We start from the raw sequence: 16,213 nt of genomic DNA, 5'->3' as shown, positions 1-16,213 counted from the left end.
AGTAAATTACCAGATCTGCTTGGCTACCACTTTTCTTCAACTTAGAATCTGGCAATTTTCAGGAAAAAGCTTTAATTAATATGTTAGAGTGCATTCTTTGGTGATCTATATATGACAATACAGTTTTCCATTTTCACCATCAAAACAGGAGATCTTGATAGGGGTTGCTTTTGAAGATAATTGCCATATGCTTTTTAAAATGTGATGTTCAGCTTGGATATGACTTGATTAGTCTAGTGGAAGATGAAAAACATAATCTTCTTGTACATATGGTTTTATTCTTAACCTACTGCTGCCTAGAAGTTCTTTATCATTCCAAGGTTGCTTGAGTGTGAACTTCTTGAGGGGGCCATTGCCTCCCCATTGACAGCGAGTCCTCTTAATACCATGGGGTGTATTTTTAAACTTTAGTGAAATGGAAGAATAGGTAGCTGAGCGATGGAAATGGAGATGCAGAGTGCATATCAGAGCAGTTAAATTCATTGCCTTAAGTTTAGGCTGTATTGTTTGCTACAAACATAGATGTGTTTTTCAAGAGAGACATTTTTAAATTAAAAATTAGCCATTGTATGCTGTTTTTGTTTCTAAAATGTCTGGGGACTGCCATTTTGGATTGCATTTTGATTTTGTAACCATAAAAGTTTTCAATTTTTATGTACATTAGATCTCAAGACTAAGTTAGATTATGTGATTTGGCTCATTAGATTCTTTTCATATATTGTTTTTTTAAAGGACAATGTTGGATAATACTCAGGAATCATAATGGTGGGTTTTACAGGGACAACTTGGGGCCAATCCAGCTTGCTCAACTCCGTTTGTTGCTAACTTAGGTCCAACTTGCACTGAGGCAAAATTGGGTTATGTACTTTCGAGGTAATTTCTAGTGACTTGGAAAGTTATTAGACTTGTTATTGTGGGAGCATGATAATGGATTATTTTTGTATACCCTGATAATTGTCAAATGTCAACTCAATGTTTTCATTTTGGCTTGTGATGGATTGCACATTTTGTTTTTGCACTATTAAAGTCCAAAGTTCTAATTTTATATTTTTTATTTTTACTTGAATAGGTTGAAGGGCTTCAAGATGATGAAAATGTAGACAAAAGGTGGAATGCCAGTTGCTTTTGTGGACTTTGAGGTATGCATTTATTTCAATTTACATCTTTGAATTACATTTTAAACCTTAACTAAACTATAGATGTTGCAATTTAATGATGACTTTATGCACTATAATTTATTTGGATCATGTTCTTGCTTTCTGTTTTGTTTTAAGTCATCTATGTGCAACTATAGCCATATCATTGCACCAAATTGTAGAAATAAATCAAGAAGTTTGTCTACAAAGAGATTCTACAAGTTTGATTAAAACTTTATACTGTGTTGATGTCAGAGGTCATTGTCAATGGGAACAAATGTTCTTGTGTTAATTTACATACAATGTGGATCATAAGAGTGCCCTTTAGCATATGGTAAAGAAATATCAAATATATCCAAATTCAGTTATTGACCAATTTTTCATTGAGTTTTGAATTTGCATATTCATGAACTAATGGTTATTCCACCTGTTGTAGGCAATGAAAAGAAAGGACAGATTGGCTTGCAAACCTTTTCTTAGTTCGGCTACCATGTTTTCAAGCTAAAGAATTATGTGTTTGTTATCAGTTTCGTTTACAATATATTTTTTCATTATTTATTTATCTCTCTTGTCTGGAGATTTTTTTTGGTTGTGTTCTCAATTCTTATTCTGTTGAAAAAATTTGTGCTACTCTTTATTTGTGTGCATTTTCATCAGTGGTTATTTATTGGCCATATAGCAATCTATGTGCTCAATCTCATGGAGAAATATTTTATTTTGTGCTTTATTCTCTCTTTGATGAGTGCAAGGATTTTCTATGCTTTCTCAGGATTGAGAGAGCATTCAGCATGTGAACTGCTTGATTTGCAGCATGTTACATATGTTTTGTTCAAGTCTTTTAGATAGAATTATTAGCCTCAGGATAATTGCATGTCACATAGTGTACAAAAAAATTTGTGAAATATTTTAAAGGTTATTAGAATATAAGTATTATTCCAGCTTTAAATAAAAATAAAAATAATAAATTACTGCATGTAGGTGTATAATATGTTATTCTAATTTATGAATAAATAATCTTGTAAGCTAATTGTAGTCTAGAATTGCAGATAGGAAGGTGTTTCTAGCCTTTTGAGTCATGGGTGGTGGGAGAGTTGTCCTGATTTGTAGCAAGCATGCTGCCACGAGTTTCAGGTTTGTGGGTTGGGAGGCAAATGAGTCCTCCAAGGCTTGTTAAGGAATGAAATCCTCAGACATCTTATTTAGTACACCACTTTGTGATACAACACTAATGGGTTGGGTGGTGATCAAGGAGTGTTTGATATCACCAAGGCGGCTTTAGGAATGCAGTTGAGTTATGATCCTACCAAACACCATGGGCTAAAGGGAAAATGAGTCCCCTTGGGCTTTGGGAATTTCTCAAATATAACTACTTACAATGGATTTCACGAGCTAGGGAGCAGATAAGTGCCCTTGGTCTTGAGAGTTTTCCTCAAACTATGCCAACATGCAATAGACGGAGTAAGGTGTACTCTTGTAGTACAAGGAAATTTCTCCTAGAAACTATGGTTGGCATACATTTCCTCAAATTCCTAAATTTAGTCTCAAAGGGAAATTTTCTTAATAGTCATTTGATTTTATTATATATGTAATGTTGAAAATTTTGTTTTATGACTAACAATATCTATGTAGAGTAAAATTTGAAATTAAATTATGTTCTCCAGACTTGAGTTCGAATTTTTTTCTTGGGAAAATTATGAGTGGAGCTTTAAGAGGGAGGAGGGAAATCACAAGAGTATTAGAGTTTTGATCTTGCCAACTTGATGATTAAGGGAAGTAGTTGATGCAATCAATCCAAAGGACTTAAAGGGCATATGAAAGAAAGAAGGAAACTTGCAGTAGGTAATAATTCTATTTAAAATAATACAATGCATGGACAGTTGGGAGAGAATTTGAGGGCTTTCATGGAATAAAACAAAAGAACAATGAAAGTTTTTGTTAAGAAAACCTAGTTACTCCTACAAACCCTTCAAAATATGAACAACACAATTAGTACTCTTAGATAAACAAAAAATAATGGGAGTAATGTAATCTCTAACCACTTGGAAAATCACTAGAGGACGTTCAAAGATCAACACCTAGGTTAAGTAGACCAACATTCTTACTCAAAGAAGAAGTAACCTACTTGAAAATGATTTTAATGGATGTGACAACTCATTCCAATTCAGGTCAAGAAATTTGAAGAAATATTTCTTTTAGGGATTTGTGTGACGCTCAGACAAGAATCACATCTAGGAGGGGAAGGCGCAAGCCAAATCAAGATTATTAGGATAAACACCACTTTCTGTTGGGTCCAAATGTTAGTTACTTTTCGCTTAGCGTAGTGACCAAAGAAGACACCATTAAATTTGCTATCCTACACTTCAAAGGAATCACACCTGATTTGTGGGATCATGGTATCATCATTGAAGGTCACCCAAATATAAGCGTGGACCACCCAAAGGTCATCGAAAGCTTTGACCAAAAGCGCCTTGGGAGATATTTTGAAGAATTGAATCAATTAAGACAACATGGGTTTGTTGATGACCATAGAAAAAAGGGATCTCGATCATGGTCCCTAAGATTACCAAAAGAATATGAACTTACCTATTTATATAGGGACTATTAGAATCCTTTCATGGCCTAGTAAGTGCCCTTGCTTTTACAACAATTCACAATTTTTTTTGGGCCATAGTGCATTTTTTCTGGGCCAAAGAAGCACATAATAATTTATGCAATCATATGATCCTACACAACTTTGATCATCCCTAATCTCCAACTTAACTTAGGTTGTCTATGGCTTCTGAAGCTACACGTTGACCTCAATAGATAACACTTCAAAAACCTCCAGCAACTGGTAGTGTTTCCTCACAGAAGTATGTAGGGACTTGCTGAGGAATATGGGTTAATAATGTTGCTAAGATTACGTCTAGAATATCGCAAAATTTTCCCAGTCAACAATATATTTTATATTGGAAGCATCCACCATAGATAGCCACAAATTTTACAGTCAAGGTTATTATATATGCAAGGCTCATTTATAGACAACCCCCATTAAGACTGCATGCACTTGATGATTTTTTTGTGACATTATAGAAAACTGTTCAAGTGCATTTTCCCCACCTTTAGCTCTTTTAGCAGTAAGCCAAAATACTCATGCTTGGTTCAAGATTCCAGAACTTGATGCTGCAATTCAACTTCTTATATTCAAAACCATTAAAAATTAATTTTCTCTTTACAAAATTTATGAGGTTTGTCATCAAATCTTGCAGACGATTTTCTGTACAGCCTCTTTATGACATTCTTGGAGCAAACCACAACCGGAAAAGCTTTACAAATAGAGGTTACAAATAATTCTAGTGGTTGTATGCACTTTTCTAGTTGTCCTAATTGGTGGTAGCAGTTGAGAATATATATATATATATATATATATATATATATATATATATATATACATATACATATACATATACATATACATATACATATACATATACATATACATATACATATACATATACATATACATATACATATACATATACATATTCCCTCTCTTTGGCAACAAACTACTGACATGTCACACTTTTTTGAGAGAGACCTATTAGAAAAGTCTTCTTGCTACTGTGTTCAATATTATATCTCGTTATGAATGACTGGTGATACAACCATGATTATGGAGACCAACTTGATATGGTAAAATTGAATCTCTCTTTTCTAATATATCATGTACTCAGAGTTTGTGTTTGTCCTATCAATCGTGTTTGGTTGGATGATCATTAAATTTACTCACATTTTATGTCTAACAATTGTATTTATGGATAGAAGAATGATTGCATCATTTTGTTGTTATCTCTGTGAAAAACAGCTACACAAGTTTGACAAGGTAGTAAAATTAAGCTATTGTGGGAAGTATGGTGATGCTTTGGTATAAAAGATATTATATTGTCCTATTTTTTGTTTTATTACCTTTTATAAGAATACGTAGTAATGCAGTTTGATTTAGATGAGAAGTATAAAAATTTATTTAGTAAAGTCTTCTAATTTGTATCAAGGTATAATGATATGGTGTGAAAGCTATTTGTGTGTTTGTAATTCGCATCTATCTACTCTTTATGCTTGATTTTCTAACCCCCAAGTGTTTAATGGCTACACAATATCCCTTGGGCAGGGCCTTGAGACTCTTTGATCAATGTCTGTCATTTCAAGTACACGATGGATCCTTCATACTTTTTAGTCATCCTATAAGTTTGTGGAATATTTCAAAGTTTATAACCCTATTGTTTGGTTATTTTATTAGGTTTTGGTTCAGAGTTATCCAGATGATTCATTTAAAATATAGTGGTTAAAACTTAAATGCGACTTCCCGTATAAATTTTCCAAAGTCTGAAAGGACAACCACGACTACATTGTTGGAGGCTTTATGAAATACTACAGAAGAAAAGGTATATATGTCTTTTATTTATAATTTGGACTCAATCTAACTTAGAGGCAGTTTCGTAATCCCCTTCTCTCTTTTTGTTCCATATAAACACTCCATTGTAAGTCTCAATATGTAGTAGATTAATCCTTTGTATAGTGTGGAGAAAGGCTTTAGAATCTCTGTCCAAGCATCTTATGCCTCCCTTCTTTTCTTCAAGGATAGTGATCATATTGAAATCCTTAGTCACTATCTAATATGTGTAGGTTAGTGGTGAGTTGATGACCTGGAAGGAGTCTAGCATGTAGACTTTTTCATCCAAATGGTGTGGGCCATAAATATTCATCAGGTCGATGGTGTCTATAGAGCCAATGATCTGAACTACTGCTGAAAGAGTGTGCCGAGTAGATATTGCTTGGAGAAGGCTAACTTGTTGTGTGTTCTGTAGGATAAGCATGCCTCTTTCTACAATTTCTATGCTATCATATCCTTGCCAACACTACTTTTGGAGATGGGTAGTTCAATACAAAATACAATTTTGTTTCTTGGAGAGTAACAATTTCAGTTTTATCCTCCACGATTCTATTTTCAAGGATTCTATGCTTTAAGGAGTCATTGAGGCCTGACATATTCTATGAAATAGTAGAGGGGGGAGGACAAGTGCCCTTACTTATCCTTCATTTATTAATATGGCCCTGAGTTCTTGGAGGAGCTGTTGGGTAGATCTCCAGCCTTGTTTCTTGCTGCATCCTTTGGGATTGTATTGGTCAGATATTATATAGCTTTCATCCCCAATTTAGATTTCTTACCATGTTCTTGTTTCAAGCCCACTTTCTTCAGCTCCTCATGGTAGAGGTTGTTTATTCGTTCTTTACTTGGTGTTCTCCGAGAATGCTTGCCACCCCTTTCTTGTCACAGATCACTGCAATCTTATTTAGATCAAGATCTCCTAGATCTATTTCTTCATTTTTCTTTATATTTGTGTAGCTCTCATTTCATCCATGTTAACATCCACTTTTTCTTGATTAACTTGAAAGGGCCCTTTAGATTGAGTTGGCTCTACCTCCATGCCTGTAATATCCCTTGCTAAGGTGCCCTTAACTTGCTGCTTTAAGGGTCATTGAATATAGTCAAACACTTGTCATGAAACCTCAAATTTGTTGTTATTTGTTTTTATATATATCTTTTAATTATTATTTTTAGTGATTAATAGTGAGATTTAGTTCAAATCTGAATAGTTTAGTTCCATAGAATATTATTTTAGTAATTATTGTTATTTTGACAGGAAAAGAAACTAGAAGATTAACCAAAAATATACAATAAAAGTTGAATCACAATTAAAAAAATAGTGAATAAGAGAGTGATAGAACCTAAACTTTTTTATTGATAGAATGAAAACCTTAATACAAGGACTAAACAATGACTACACAAAATAAAAATTAAATCATAGAATATACAATGATCTTATACTAAAATCCACTGGTCTATCTCTTGAATCAACAAGGAGTTATAATATTGGATGGAAAATATACTGTCAACTTATAATGATATTGATGGGTGGGTTGACAGCCAATGCAATGTTTATCATTCATTTGTCCTTTGGAGTACATATGCTCTTTACAAGGACCAACTCATAGTTTATTTTTAACATTAGCATATATAATGATACCTCTTTTGGGGGGCTTTGGTTAGCAATGTTTTTCCCAGGATAGCTCTGTAAGGGGAAGGGGTTAACTAAGAGTCTTCATGCTATTTTATTCTTGTTTTCTTCAACCTTGTTTATCTGTGAGCGACATTGAACTTTGGAAAGCATTAGACTCATATTTATCATCAAGACTTGTTTAATCATGTTCCCACCTGCAATGGAATGAATATTTGATTCGGCTCATTATTGTATTAAAAACCATTTTATAATTATAATCTCTACTCCCTTGCAGGAGCCCTTTATGTTGTGCTAGTTTTTACTACAAACCAATTGTAACCCAAGGGTTAGCAAAGAAAGAAGATCCATGAAAGAAGAGACGGAAAACATTGCATTGAAGGTATGTTATTTTATAGTGGGTATGTGTGGATTCAATCTGTTCATTTATTAATTTCTGCACTTTGTATGATGCTTCATATGAGAGGTGGTTTTGCAGTGTTGGATGAATTCCATGAGGTTACAAATGGATTATATGATCTTCATTTTTTGAATGAACATATATGAGATTTCTTTTTGTTGTGCTTGCTCTCACATTTGTTGAAGACATTTATTTATAAAGGCAACTATGATGCATTATTCATCTCTGATCTCTACGATCAGTTGATCTGATCATGAGATTAAGAAAATTTTATAATTTGATTTGATTGAATCAAATATTTGTTTAAATTTATTGCTATTACAATTTATCTCTACTATTTATTCACAATCTAAGTATTTGTTAAGCTCAAGAATATTGTTTCTTCATGATATAATTTTGGTCAATGTTTGGATTAAACAGGGTATGAGTTTTGTGAAAGGCTGGCTTATGGTGGGATATTGGCTAATATGGTAATTTATTTCACAACCACACTGCATGAAGACACTGTTTCTGCCTCAACTGATGTCACCATTTGGACTGGTACTATGTCAACTATGCCTCTCCTTACTGCTTACATTGTTACATCAATACTGACTGTGGATGATACTGGGATGCTTACATTGCTGATAAATGAACTTCTCTTTGCCACAATATGCTAAGATTTCCTGAGAAGATACATTTTCTTTAGCATAAAAAATGCCTAATCTTCGTTTCCCAACAACATTTCCATTCTCAATGGTTTTAGCCTTATTGTTTAAGTTTGGTTTGGGAGATGACAAGCCTCTGTAACAGGGCAGCAAGGCCTTTTGAGGTGTTTGTTTGGTTGGAATTTGCAGTTGTAAGCCAAAAAATAGTTCATAAACCCTTGAAGGATGACCATAATTGTAGTAGTAAACTGTGCTACACAACTGACTATTAAATACACGATCCACTAAAGTTACTATGTCTTGTGTACTAGGCACATGGTTTGTGTTTTCATATGTATTATCCTTAGATAATCTCAAAGTTTCACTACTCTCTGATATTAAGCTGAAACTTACTGAACTATGTTCCCTCAACATTGGATTCTATGTGAAAGTCGTACCAAAATTAAAATACCTTGCTGCTGCTAGAAGATATTAAGTCTACACCTACAGGTCTCAACATTGGATTCTATGTGAAAGTCGTACCAAAATTAGAATACCTTGCTGCTGCTAGAAGATATTAAGTCTACACCTACAGGTCTGCAAAAAAGATGATCTTTTACACTTTGCCTGTCATCACACAGTTCTGATTTTAATTGCTAAGCATGATGAATTTCAACCTTCATCCTATAGTAATTAACCTCAATCTGATGTAATTTTCCTAACACACAATTTATTTCATGCCCGGAATGGCAATTCACAACCCTCCAATATTATGATTTTCTTTAAAATCAAAGTTTAAACAGCCCAGATTTGTCTAGTTTGATTTTTTTTTTGATGGATTTTTCAACCTCTACCTACTATGATGTGGAATTTAATATAGCCACCCCCCAGGTTTTTAAAGGAGAGGACCTGATTTCCTTATCAAGTCTGTCGTTAACACCTCTGAATTACTAAATAGTAATTTTTGCTCCCAGAAGTTCAATCTTCTCTACAAATGGTGAATTGGATTTGTTTTTGTGCTTGTAATGGGGTAGTTTGATTCCCTCTATGCTTATAGAGTCCAAAATACATGACTTCTTATGTAGGAAGACTTGACTTGGGCTAAACATATAGAGTCCAAAAAAGCTGCCTTGTCAAAAAGAGAACTAGAGCTATATCCAAGAAAAGGTGAAATTAAGTTCATACATGCATAGATCATTGAAGTGGTTGAATTAAATAAAATGGAATTAATTATTAAGTAAAATTACCACATGATACTATCTATTGTGTTGTTGGCCCTCAAAAACTAATTTTGGGGAATGTTTCTTATCGTACACAAGATTACTGGAAGAACGAAAAAATTCTCAAGAAGTATTTACACTTAGACATATTTTAAGTTATGTGATGAACAATGACGTGTTGTATAGTTTTTTCATAGAACTATTGATCATGGTCAATCAAAGGGGATTTTTCATCTAGATTATGTTCCCGCATCTCCTGTTCTTTGGATATCTTGCAGCTAAACTTCTATTAATGGATTCTTCTTTTTCATGATCACTATCTTCCGATATGGAACTCAATTCTACTGGAATTTATTTAGGAACATTTGAAATTGGAGACTTGGATCTCCCTATAATGCAGTCACTATTGACATAGCATGAAGCCCAATAATGCCTATCACAATGTACTACCAAGGTTACAATGTTGTCCCCAGGAAAGAGCCTTTTAAAAGGTACCTAGGTGGAAATATTGGAAATGTCAAGGGCCAAAATTGGAATAGTTTGAACAAATTTTAGCTTTATCTTAAGATTGAGATTTTAAACATTTTAGAATAGTTTTTTAATTGTTTCATTTATTTAGTTTTGAGATGCAATTCTGACCATTGTCATCTTTTGATTTATAGAACTTGTTTTTTTATGGCTACAGGGCTTTCTTCAATTTTCTTGTCATTCTTATAATGATCATATGCAAAGGTATGTATTCCTTGTTTTTCTATAACTGTTAAACCTCTGTGCTGTGCCACGAGATCACAGAAATTGATAATATTAAAATAGTGTTTGAAATTCCTTGGGGGTCCAAATGGAGATGAGACATATGAAGTGAGCAATCAGCATTTGGAACAATTTAATGAGAAATTTTCTTGTTTTCTATGATAGTACATAGTGAGGAGTTAAAAAGTTAGTTTTGCAACTTGTGCACCTTGTGAATATTTTTTTTACTTGAATGTATGTGGCATTAGGTAGGTGTTTTGAATCTTGATCAATTTGTATTCCTTTGTGAAATTGTTTTAGTTTTGTACTGCCACTAGTTTTGTTCAAGTAGTTGGTAACGATGGAGTTCTTACTCACTTTCCCACTATCCATTCTATACAGCCTCTTGGAATAGTGAGTAGATTCCATGTACATAATGTGTACAGAAGCAGGGACCCTCAAATGTAGGGGAGCAATTTTTAAAGTCTTTCCCTAGGCGAGCCTATGGTGAGTCAGCTAGCGAAGACCAAAGTAAAACCAACAAAACTTGCAGAGGTGGATAGCTAGAGCCATGATTCCACTTGGGAATTGAAGATGGGAGACTTGCCAAGGCTTGGTAAAGAGGGTGTGGTCATACCAATCCAATTGATGGTCTTACACCTCTCAACTTGCAGCACAACTAGTTAAGAGCCCTAAAACCCCCTAAAATCACTCAAATTGAGTCAGGGTACTATACGGAAGGCGGTGACCCCAAGAGCCCCAAAAATCCTTGAGAGGGTGGCACTTGATCCAAGAATCCTAAGAAAATTTGTAGGGTTACTTTGGAAGGATTGGAGAAAATCCCCATTTTCTCGCTATAGGATACCTAGTGGGGGCTAATAGCCTTTTAGGCCTTTTTGTGAAGAAATGCTGAAATCGGGTGGGAAGATGAATCAAATGGGACTTCTAGCACCCCTATTTGGCTGAGTTGAAGTATTGTACAATACCTCCACACCTCTGCAAGGCTTAGTTCAATATTTGGAGGTTAAGAGCCTTTATGTTTCTTTTACGGTTATGGTGAGTGAAGCAAGAATGCATCAAGTTTTGACTTGATTCATGAATCTTTCTTGGTAGGTGGGTTGGCTAGAGAGACCAGAGGATCATTAGATAGTTAAGGTCCTATAGGTGAAAAGTGGTGTGGGAAAGACACCCTAAGTCTTTCAAGAAGACATAAAGCATGAATCAGTGAGTGATTCATCAACCTCCCTATCAATGAGTATTTACAAATAGGGGCCTCCCAATACAGAAAACTCAAACATCTCCAACACTTTCTCTTAGATTATCACAGTCACTGTCAAATGCCCCAACAACAACACGAGAACATGAACCAAAATAGAGAGGATCACTTCCCCATCTTGTACACACTATTTGAATGGGATTGGGTACATTAACTACATTTGGGCCATAAATACCTGAGTGGAATTATACAGCATTTAGAATCAACAATTATCCCTAAAATTGACATAGATAGTTATGAAAGTCTTAATAGCCTAGGTCATGCCTCTCATAATTTGAAGCACAAGATAAAGAGAATCTGTTGCAAGAATGCTCTCAAAGTTTCTTTCAGCTTCTCGAACTACAAGAGCAATCAGAAGTGTCCCTCCAAATATAGACACATAACTATAGAGCAAAAATATTAACCTTGCTAAATGTATCAAGATTAGCTTCCCAACATACGTAAGTAAAGAGCAAAGCAACCTTTTGTATTAGTCTAAACCTTAATCTCTTAATAGGTTCCACTTTTTTAAAATGCAACAGTGGAAAAAAATTTAGTGAACCACACTTAAAATCCCCCAGTGACACTATACACAGAACTGCATCTGCTTCAACAAATTGACCCAGAGTTGCTACACAAACACCATTAATACCATATCTTATCTCATGTACATCTCTTTCAAAAAAAATTGGAACATCCTCTGGCGTACTCTGAATCAACTTATAATTGCCTCCAACAAGGAAGAAGTGATCACCCCTCATTTCATAGGGATCATCCTGATCCCAAAATACAAGTGACAACTTGGAAAGCAATCTAGCATTTGCATACTCAAGGTTGTGCCAAGCAATGGCCTAACTACTAGAAAGTTTATTGCATGATTGGCAAGATTTCATATCGCAAATCATCCAATGTTCTTCAATCCTATCAAGATTACCTTCCTACTGGATTACACGTTGCATCACAAATTCATTACAAAGAGCATGGTGGGAAGAGCCTACAATGCACATGTTCATGAGAAATAGTTGACAGATCTTGAATTGTACAAGGGAAAATATCAAAGCTTTGAATACACAAGGTCAATATTGGAGCATTGCACTTTGGAGGGATTCGCAAATTGGTAATGCAAAGACCTAGTAGAGCACTATAGCAGGGTTGGCCATTTCTCCAATCAAGGAGGCTTCACCAACTCCAGGATATTTATTCAAAGCATTGAATATTTTCAATCCAGTGTACATCCAAATTTTATTCCCAGTGCTATTATTAACTTATTGTTCCTGACCCTGTAGTAGAATAAAACAACATGACCAGTGGTGGATCTGTATGAGAGAATAAAAAAATATGTGGATTCTAGGAGCATGGAGAAAAGCAACCCCTAGTAATGTTCATAGCTAAGATGCCCTAGATCTACCCTTACTCTTGCCTATGACTTTCTAGTTTGTCTCTATATTCCAAGGTATCCTTCACTCAAACAACACAATATGATAGTGAGTTTTATTTCTTTCTGCTACAACCTCCTACTCTTAATATAGGTCAAAATGATAAAAACCAATAAGATAAATAGTAGGACTAGAAGTAATATAGTGTTTCAAGAAAGTTCTAATTAGTAATAAATAGAGTTTCACACTTGTTTGTTCATTTCAGCCTAAAATAATATCGTCAATGTGTGACATAAAATTTTGTTCTCTAGAGCAGCACTTTGACTCACATAACCTTTTAGAATGTTAGAACAACACCTTATATGATTGATGCTGCAACCATCCAAAATGTTGGAACAACACTATAAAGTTTATATAAATTTTGATTTTTATTATACTGATACAACACCTTCTATGACTGATGTAACCTTCAGAATACTCACAAAAACCTTATATTATTGATGAAAATCTTCCACAATACTGCAACAGCAACTTATATGACTGACGTAACATTGAGGATGATTGTTGGTGTTTGGAAATGATGTAAAATAGCCAATTTATAAATTATTTTAGTGCTTAACAGTGAAGAGACCCTTCCTTTGTCCACAGATTGCATTGCATATGCTCTAAAGATATCATTTATGACAATTTTATCCTTCCTTGAATTTGAGGATATAGGTAAAGCTTTCAATGGAATTGTTTCAAAAATCAAATATCTCAACATCAGCTTTAGCAAAGACATGGTAAGATTGATATTTTTTGTCTAATCATTTGCATTATTGCATTTATAAGGCTTTTAGTTTGTAGTTCTTGACAGGAAGAAACTCTAGTGTACGAAAATGACTTGTACAACTGTAGCTAATTGATATATGTAAATTTTTATTTGTTTGGTAGAAATTTTTGTAAGCTGAATATAATTCTGTACTTATCTTACTGAAATTTACAATGGAGATTTTATAAAATATTAAGTTGTTAATTCAGGTAGTGTGGTTATATAATAGTTTTAGAAATTTCATTTTTAAAAGTTAATGACCATCAAAATAATTACAATGTGTATTCTTGATATTTTTCAATGGTATACAATTATAATACAAAAGATGGGTTATTTTTCATATTTCACTAATCGTGTAGTTTCTAGAAATATATCTTTAATGTTTAAAGGGCATTAGCTCAATGGAAGAGCACTTGTTTCATAAGTGGAAGGATGATGGTTTGATTCCATCATGCCCTAACAAAATTGATACTCTATATTAAGAATAATTTGATTGTATTTAAAAAATAAGATCAAACTGTTCTTATAGACATTGCTTTAGCTATAGTCTCTCAAAAGACAATAGTTGGTATTAAATAAATATTGTCTCTAAAAGACAATTATTTTTGTTTCGTATTGTCCTAATAGAGACAATATTTTAAGACATATTTTAAGACACTCGGTTAAAGACGATATTTGAGATGATACACAACTTTTTTATTGTCCCTAATTAAGACAATTGATAAAGAAATTATCTCAAAAAATGTCTTTAAACCCCCCTCTATGTAGTAGTGATAACATTAAAATGTGGGCAGAGATGTTCTTCCACAGAGGCAACTATGTTTTGCTGTGTTATAAATTCCTTTTCCAATGATACATATCTGAGTTTTCGAGGTTCTCACACAGAACGCATGTATGTCGAGAGGGGAAAATGGGTGTGGAATCGGTGTTTTCACACAATCTCTTCCGTTGGGAAGGGGTCAAGATAATTTTGTGTTACGGAAAAGGACCCGTGATCAACGATTGGATTCATTCTTCGTAAATGATGAATACGAGGGAATGGTCGATGATGAGGACATGGGAATGGTGGTAGTTGGCGAGAAAGATTATTCATGGAAGCCTTTTATCAGTTATTGCAACATTTACAGAATGCGACATTACCATGAACCAATACGAAATATCAGTCATTGTAAGATCACAATAAATTACTGAGGAAATATTTTTAATATTAAGTTTATAAAATATATGAAAAAAATTAAAATATTAATAGAATGTTTAATAGATGAAGGTACTTTCTTTTTAATAAAAGAGTATAATTAAATAGTTGCTTATATTTTAAGCTTGATAATTTGAGTATGTTATAATATAGATTTAATATTATAAAGGTAAGAATATTTATCATATATTTGAATTATCAATATAAATTTAAGTAATATGTATTCAATATTTTCAAAAAAAATTGTGTATTTTATATTATGAATGAGGAATAAGATGTTTTATTGTAGGTATGGACATTTGGACTTTGTTTTAGATTTGTTTGAATGTATTTTAGTTTTGTACACTTATTTGTTAAGTGATCTTATAAATTTTGAAACTTTCTAGTCATTTTTCTTATGTTGTTTACGTTTTAGTATACTCTCATCAAAATGGTTGATTAATAAGAGAGCAATTATTTTTATAACAGCCATATTCTAATAAACAAATTCTAATGCTTCTTTTAGATGAAAATGTTTCATTTTTATGATTTATTTTTTAATTGACCAAATAAATAAGATTGTGAGTACTTTGAGCTTGAAGAATGTGCCTTGAATCTATATTTCATTCACAACATCTTTATTTTTGTAGCATAATATGCACCTTAGATTGCTATTAAAACAAATTCATTGAAATTGAAAAATTAAAATAATAATGTTATGCAAGGTTATGTTCAAAAGGACAAGAAGTTTATTTGATGATAAGATTACATCACAAAAATCTTGAGAAACTTTTACAACAATGTTACAACATGATTCATATTTCAAATGCAATGCTAAAAGAAATTTGCAGCAATAGTGTCATATGCTTCATATTTGAAATGCAATATTTAAAAAAAAATGTGACCTACAACATTCAACATCGAAGTTTAGGCATATAAACCCTCTATTTACAAACTTCAATTTATACCTATCACTATTTTTTATGAGAAAGTAACATGTTTAATTGGTTTATCTAAAATCATATTAGGCTTTTTATAGATTTCATTTATTAGTTTACTTTAGATGAGCCCCCTCGAAAAATCAAAACTTAATGTGAAATGTTTAAGACAAAATATTTACTATTGAGCTCAATTTATTAGTATGATTTATATGAATATTTAGCAAATTGAAGCTTAAATTTTATTCTAGATGTTCAATATTTTTACAAACTAATAAATATTAAAATATATGTTAAATATTAAATTGCCTTTAAATTCATTGTCATTGATAAATCTTTCAAACTAATTGAAAATTATACATCAAAATTTGGACCAATGTTCAATTATTCTTAACCATCACTCAAACCATGTCCAAAATTATTCACAAGCATGAAAAATAAAGTTGTGAACACTTCTTATAGTACCCATCTTTAAATATCATAAGGATGTAA

The 16,213-nt window shown here is 33.0% G+C and overlaps 1 long non-coding RNA gene and 1 pseudogene across 1 annotated transcript; one reads left to right on the top strand and one right to left on the bottom strand.

The window, feature by feature from the left end:
- The first annotated feature begins 776 nt into the window (after nt 1–776).
- LOC149562500 (uncharacterized) lies at nt 777–7,789 on the top strand. The gene is made up of 3 exons (XR_016363505.1): nt 777–873; nt 1,070–1,139; nt 7,470–7,789. It is a non-coding gene; the product is annotated as an uncharacterized LOC149562500 (long non-coding RNA).
- Nucleotides 7,790–11,457: 3,668 nt separating this feature from the next.
- Nucleotides 11,458–12,183, bottom strand: LOC149562499 (protein FLOWERING LOCUS D pseudogene; annotated as a pseudogene).
- Nucleotides 12,184–16,213: the final 4,030 nt, after the last annotated feature.

Source organism: Cupressus sempervirens, chromosome 4, assembly GCF_028749045.1.
Source record: "Cupressus sempervirens isolate cs-2001-9-10 chromosome 4, ASM2874904v1, whole genome shotgun sequence".
In the NCBI taxonomy this organism is placed as follows: domain Eukaryota; kingdom Viridiplantae; phylum Streptophyta; class Pinopsida; order Cupressales; family Cupressaceae; genus Cupressus; species Cupressus sempervirens.
The sequence above is the reverse complement of the archived record's forward strand: the minus strand, read 5'-3'. Positions and strand labels throughout refer to the sequence as shown.